Consider the following 7,435-nt stretch of genomic DNA (forward strand, 5'->3'; position numbering starts at 1 on the left):
TACCCTCCCGTCTGTAAAATGGGAATAAGGAGCCTTGCCTCACAAAATCTTTGCAAGGAGGAGCAGCGGCGTCCTAGGAGCAAGCACCTGGCGCCCGGTGGGCCCCCGCCACTCGCTCCTTCTCCTCCTTGTCCTTCTCCTGGCTTGCTCCCGGTTCTCTCCTCGCCACCCCCGCCCCGCGCCTGGCACGGCGCCCGGCGCGCCCCAGCCGCCCAATCCCGGCTCGCAGCCCTGACTTCCTGCCCGCCGGGCTCCCTCGGCACGTGCCCAGCGCCCCCTGGGACCGCGCGCCCTCCCGGGCGGCCTCCCCGCGCGCTCTCCCGCCCAGAGCAGGGCTTAGGAGCGCGGGTCGCCCCGGCTCGGAGGTGGGGCCGGCGGGAGCCGGGCGGGTCGGGGGGACGCTGCCCCTTTAAGGTGCCACCGCCGCGTGGCAGGGAAACAGCTTGTGCCAGCCCCATTCCGCCCGGCTCCGCTCGCTACAAGAAACACAATGCATAACAATCAGGCGCGCGCTTGGAGCCGTGCCACGCAGCGCGGGCGGGGCGGGGCCGCTGGCTGGGCAGGGCGGGGGCGCCGGGGTCGCGACCCCCGACCTGCGTCCTGGGCCCGCAGGGGAGTCCTGCCCCATGCTCCCGGGCGCGGCCGCCCGTGCCCCAGCGAGGTGCTCCGGTGCCCCCCGCCTCGCCCGTGCTCGCCTCCCCTCCCTCCCCGCCATCGCGCTCCCTACAAAGTTCATTCCCACTAACTCTTTTCCAGGCCACTTCCCCCTCACATCTGACAATCGGGGCCCCTCATTCTCCCAGTAATCACTCCACTGCACTAATTGCACATGCAAATATGCAAATGCGTATTAATTAATTACTATACTAATTAGTTCTGTGGTATTTGCGAGTAATAAATCATTGGATGGGAGCGAGGAAGCTGGAGACCTGGCCCATTTTCATTCTGCATAAAATTTTAATGGTCTCTCTGGCTGATCCGGGACGGCAGCGCGCGGAGAGTCTCTTAAAGGGCCAGTGGCGGCGGGAAGGGGCAGCAGCGGGGATCGCCGGTGACCCCAGCGGGGACTGGCGCCCTGGACGGGCTTGGAGATGCAGCCTAACGTTCTGTAGGGGCCATCTCCGGCGTGCGGTGGCTTCTGCCTCCCGCTCTGGGGCTCAGTGTCCTCCCAAGTGGCTTCTAAGGAGAGAACGTGGGAGGGGACCAGGAGGCTGAGCTAGGATTCTTTAAGAAAGGAAAGAGGTCTAGGAGATGTGAGAGGCCAATGCCAAGGCTTTGGGACCCCAGGTAGCCTGGGAGACAGGAATGAAGACTCCACCACCTGGATGGCTGAGTAAACTGAGGCACAGGACAGGCCAATCTTAGCTCCCACCCCTCTTCTCCCAAGGGGAGGGAAGCTAGAAGGATGTTCTGGGTGGCCCCAGCCTTTTCTTGTATCTCATGGGGGCCACAAGGTTGGGGGTGCCTCCAGCTTTCCCCTTCCACATGATCAAAAGGCTGCCCCACCCCCATGGGCACCAGCTGGCACCCTGGCAGAGTAGTCCTGGGCTTGAGTGGGCCCTTGGGACCCTGCTTTATTTCCAGGAGGTAGTCAGGACCCGGGCACAGGGAGGGGGCTGGCTGCTCTGCAGGGCCATTGACCGGGGGAGTCAGAGGGAATCAGTTGTGCTCGTGCCAGGGTGTAGGAGGATACCAGAGGTGGGCACCTTAAGGAGGTGGGGACTGTGGGCTTGTCCTGAGCTGGTATTCCCCATGCCAGGGTCTCTAGTCTGGTTCTGCTCAGCCTCCAACCTTCTGCCATCAACAAGCCCCTGGATGAGGCACAGTCTAAGGAGGGTCAGTGCTCTAGTGAGGGCCGATGATAATGACAGCAACTAACAAGACTATTAACTCGGCAAACATTTATTTAGCTGGAGAACTGTTCAGCAAGCTCTAGGTGCCTCACGACCCCCCAGTGACACAAGTTCTGTTACAGTCTCCGTTTTAAGGATGGAGAAACAGGGGCACACGAAGTTTAAGCAACCTGCTCAAGGTCACCCAGTTGTGAGTAGTGGAGTGGAGTTTGAACCAGACAGTTCAGCTCTGACATCCAGGTTCTTCCCAGCCCTCCGCCTCTCCCCACCACCATTTCTGTAGCTCCTGCTGTGATCCACGTCCTGTGCTAAGAACTGCATGGGCAGTATCCCATCCAACCCTTGCAACAACCCAGAAGGTAGGTTCTGGAATTATCTCCATGTGGAACACAAGGCTCAGAGAGGTTGACTAAGCTGTTCTGAAACACACAGGGAAGATGTAGCAAGGCCAGGCTCACACTGGGCCTGTGCGAGGGGCAGAGTCCAACAGAGTGCCCCAGGCCCTCTGATCCCTCCCCATCTCTGTCCCTGCTGGGATCTCTTCCTCCTGGCAGAGCAAGAGGGCGTCGTGGCAGCCCCTGCTGACTAGAGAAATGGAAGGGCTTTCGGTTAGATGGTGGGGAGAACTTGCTTCTTGAAAGGTGGGAGCTCCGGCAGCTGTGGTGGGATGGAGCCTTTTCTTCCTTTCCCAGAAGCAGGCCAAGGAAGGGCCTTGGCTGTGTAGTGGGAGATGGATGGGGATGGAGGTGGAGGGGATGGGGAGAACAGAAGGGCCCAGAGTGATAAAGCCTCATGAGGACCACATAACTCAGGAATCCTGGCTGGGTTTTAAAAATTTTGTCCCTGATAGGCCAGGCGCAGTGGCTCACACCTGTAATCCTAGCACTTTGGGAGGCCAAGGCAGGCAGATCACTTGAGGTCAGGAGTTCGAGACCAGCCTGGCCAACATGGTGAAACCCTGTCTCTACTAAAACTACAAAATTAGCTGGGCGTGGTGGCGGGCGTCTGTAATCTTAGCTACTTGGAAAGCTGAGTCAGGAGAATTGCTTGAACCTGGGAGGCGAAGGTTGCAGTGAGCCAAGATCGCTGCCACTGAACTCCAGTTTGGGCGACAAGAGCAAGACTCCATCTCAAAAAAAATTGTCCCTGCATTCCTACCTGCCCCCCACCCATTTCCCCTGGCAATCTCTTGGGCACCCCTACCCCAATAATTGCTATTTGTCTCTCCTATTTGGGTTTTCCAGGAGCTTCGGTCTCCAGCAGGGGGATGAGAAGATAATACTAAGCATCACTTTGTAATAAATCACATTTTTAAACTGTGTGCTTATGAGCATCAACTTGCTTAGTTTTTATAATTCTATTGTTATCCCCATTTTATAAATGGAGACACCGAGGAAGGAAAGAGAGATTAAATGACTTGGCCAAGGTCACACAGCTAGTAAGTGGTAGAACTGGGAGTTGAACTTCTGAGCTGGGGTGCTTCACCACCCTGCACACGCTGAGCCATACTGACCCCCTTGCCCAGCAATCAGGGATCATGGTGGCAGCTGGCCTTTCACCCTGGGTGCCTTTGGAACTTGCAGATGCAAAGAGAAAGAACAGGCCTCAAGCCTGCAGTTCACAGGGCCCCGCCCCACATGAATTTTCACGGTGCTGTTTATATGTTAGTAGAAGCGGGCAAAGTGAGTGTTCAGGTGGCCCCGATCCCTCCTCACTAGAGCTTCAGGATGCGTGGGCAGGCACCAGGAGCTCCAGAACAGGATGCTATCCCAGCCTCTCTTGCCTCTTCCCAGCCCACCCTTGACAGCACAGCAGGGTCAGGGAGTCTGTTAGCATCTGTCAGGGGGTCCACCCTGAGACAGAACACTGGGATTCCAGTGCTCTCAGGATCCCCTTACCTCCTGGTGGCTCAGGGGGGCTTCCTCAGGGAATCTGGACACCCTCATTTCCCCAGAACTAGAGAAACCTTTGACACCCACCTTCCGGACCTGGAAGTCCGGTGGGATGTGGGGGTTGTGGGACTTACGGAAGGACGGCCCTTAGGCTGCAGCCCATTAGGAAAGAAAACTCATCCCTGTCTCAGCACTGCACTGAAGACCAGAGAAGCTGGGTTCATCAAGGTCCACACCCCCGCCCCCGCCCACCGCCCCGCAAGTTGCCCAGTTTCTGGGTGAATGGGGGCAAGCTGGAGAGGTTGGAGGAAGAAGGCAGGAGGGGCAGGCTGGCGGCTCTGAGCTTCTCCATGCAGCCCCCGGGGCCGGGTGCCTGGGCAGGAGGACGGGGCAGAGCAGCTGCTGGCGATTTATTAAGCAGTCACGGAAAAATTGGTTTATAAATTAACAGCTGTTTTAACTTTAGGGCCTCTTCTTCAGGGAATGGAAGCAGCCGACTGGACCGGGATTGGAGTGTGTGTGAGGCTGGTGGAGGGAGTGGGAGGCGGCGGGCTCCGGCAGCTGGCATTCTTCGGGGGCAGCCTCAGCTGGCACCTCGGGGGGCACCAGGCAGTGGCCAGAGCAGGGGGTCTCCAGGTGCCGGGGGCTGAGGCTGCCCCCGCTGTGGGCTGCAGCTTGCTCTCTTCTCAACAACCTCCCAGCTCCCACCTGGGGGCGCCAGAGGGCACATATACGGCTGTACTCGTTTATGCCACCAGAGGGCAGCCTCCGCACATTGATTTCTGCTGCTCCCGAGAACGGTCCAAACTGGCGGGACTGAGCGAGAGAGAAACCTGGTCCAGGGCAGAGAAAGAGAGGAGCCCGCTGCAGTGCGTGCACGCGATCTTCCACGCGTCCATCCTGAACGTGTTAAAAGCAGCAGTTAAAGCGGGAGGGCTCTGGAGTTAGACTGTCTGCGTTTGAACCCAGGCTCTGGGCAAAAGCTGCTGAACCTCTCTGAATCTAATAGCCTCATCTGTGAATTGGAAGGATACCAGCAAGGATTAAATGAGAGTGCATAGGAAGGGCCTAGCCCGGTGCCCAGCACAGAGGCTCCCTATATGTCACCGTTGTCAATTTCTGACTCATGTATTCATCTATTCATTCACTTCTCAAACCATCCTCTCGGCGTCATGGAGTGCCTGCTGTATTCTGGGTACTGTGGCAGGTCGGTGATGATGTAAACAGAGATGACGGCCGGCGACAGTGGCTCATGCCTGTAATCCCAGCCCTTTGGGAGGCCAAGGCAGAAGGATCCCTTGAACCCAGGAGTTCCAGACCAGCCTGGGCAACAAAGTGAGACCCTGTCTCTACAAAAAATAATATAAAAAAATTAGCCGGGTGTGGTGGTGCACATTTGTAGTTCCAGCAACACAGAAGGCTGAGGCAGGAGGATCATTTGAGCCTAGGAGGTCGAGGCTGCAGTGAGTCGTGATGGTGCCACTGCTCTCCAGCCTGGGCAACAGAGCAAGACCCTGTCTCTAAAAAAAAAGAAAAAAAATTGATGAGAAAGACACGTATCAAAATAGTGTGCTAAGAGTTATGATACACCCAATGAGTGGAGAAGGGAGATTGACTTGGATTGGGGCAAAAACGAACGTTCTGGGGTGACAGAAACATTATATATCTGTATTGTGGTGGTGGTCAAATGCTATATAAATTTCCAAAAACTCATTGAAATGTATATTTAACACTTTATTGTATGCAAACTGTAACTCAACAAAATTTGGAACAAAGCACCTAAGCACCCAATGTGAATGTACAGAATGGGCAAAGGGATGGATGACGGGTGAATGAATGAATGAGTCCGTGTGTAAATGAGCGTCTCAGATTGTTGTCCACCTGTCCTGGTGCCACCACTGCTCCTACGGAGGGTGCCCTTGCCCTCTCCTCTTGGGTACACGGCCTTCCCCAGAGGAGGTGGGCCTTGGAATTCCTCTTCCTCCCCCGTCCCCACTTCTCCCTTCCCCCAAGGGCAGGGAAAGACGCCCAGGGCTCCCAGCCAGCACTCCCGGCTCCTCTCAGGGTGCTTCCTGGGACTTCCGGGGCCTCCCTTCCAGCTGCCACATGCCAACCCAGCCAGCTCAGCTCTGTGGTGTCAAGGTCACGGGTATGATGCCCAACTCCAGACCCGCAGTGCCTGCAGTAGCTACCCAAACCCTGGCCAACTCCGCCACCTGCCGGCTCTTTCTGGATGCGCATCCCCAGAGCTCTGGGGAAGCCGGAAACTCGATCAAGGGCTATCAGGAATCCTGCCCTGGCGGGGGCTTTATTTTTCTTCCTATTGAATCGTCACAGCCACCATGTGAGGTGGGCTCTGAAGCATAAGGAAACTGAGGCACAGACAGTAGTTAAGAAATGTGTCCAAGTTCACACAGTAAGTTACAGATCTGAAATTCCTACCCAGGGCTGGGACTTCCCAGCTGATGTTCTGTCCAGGTAAACACATCTTGCTTGGGAGGAGTGGGGGACAGATCCGAGTGTCCCTTCTCCCCCCATCCGGGGAAGAGGGCAAAGCCTCACACCACCCTCCCAAATTTTCCCTCCAGAGGTGAACGCAGGGCCTCCTGCACGCCAGGCCCCGTGGCAGGCATCCAGCAATGGCATGAAGATACATGATGGGAAAGAAACGCCTCAAAATAGTGTACTCAGACCTATGGTACATCAATAGACACCCTACCACCAACTTTTTCTGTCAGTCCAAGCAGAGAGACCCACAGTTCAATCAGAGTTAAGTCAAATGAGGTCTTGAATTTGTTCCTTGGACCCAACCGCCTGTGCTTCTAACCCAAGAATAATAACCAAGGAGTGGCATATTATTTTTACATCTTATTTGCATATGATTAATTCTAAGTCAAAGTGAATGCAGGGCACCCTGGCCCTTTGCTTCTCAGCGCCCTCCCACCCCCACCCTGTGCCTGGTCCTGGCCACCTCCCCCAGCCCCTGCCGGGCTCCACTGTCTCCAGCAGCCCCTCCCCACTCCTTGCCCTTGCCCACCCCTCCCCCAGCTCCCCAGAGTCCCATCCCCTTCCTCCCCTGTCACCCACGCAGCCCCCACCACCTGGCCGCCCACCTGAAAAACTTTTCCCCAAGTTCTTGAGAAGTCGCGTAGGATCCAGGAGAGAAAAATCAAAGTAATAAAACCTAATTTAATTCCTAACGGAGGGCAGAGCTGTGAGCTGCAATTATCTTAATGCTGAGCTATTTTTACTCTCTCTCCATCTCTGTCTTCTGCCTTTCTCCGTTGTGAGGCTCCCTCTCTCTCTCTGCCTCCCTTTGTCTCTCCATCTCTCAACCATGTTTTCTGTCCCTCTTTGCTTTCTCCTCTCTCCCTTCAATCTCTCTCTCACGTCCTGTCTCTGTGCAGTCTCCTCCTCCTCCTTCGTGTCTGTCCCCTGTGTCTGTCCCTCTGTCAGCCAGTCTTCCCCACCCTTCTTGGCCCCAGGATTTAGATGCCAGAAGTGTGGATGCCTGGCCACAGGCTGGGGGAGATGGGCAAACACCATCCCTCTGCTCCCAAAGACCTCATCTTCCAGGCCTAGCTGAGAGGGAGGCTTCTCTGCCCTCATCTCCCTTCTCAGCTGCCCCAGCCTGGGATCCGGGGAACGTTTCCTGATCTGGGGTCTCCCAGAGCTCCAGTAAGTTCAGCA

Source organism: Papio anubis, chromosome 17, assembly GCF_008728515.1.
Source record: "Papio anubis isolate 15944 chromosome 17, Panubis1.0, whole genome shotgun sequence".
Classification (NCBI taxonomy): domain Eukaryota; kingdom Metazoa; phylum Chordata; class Mammalia; order Primates; family Cercopithecidae; genus Papio; species Papio anubis.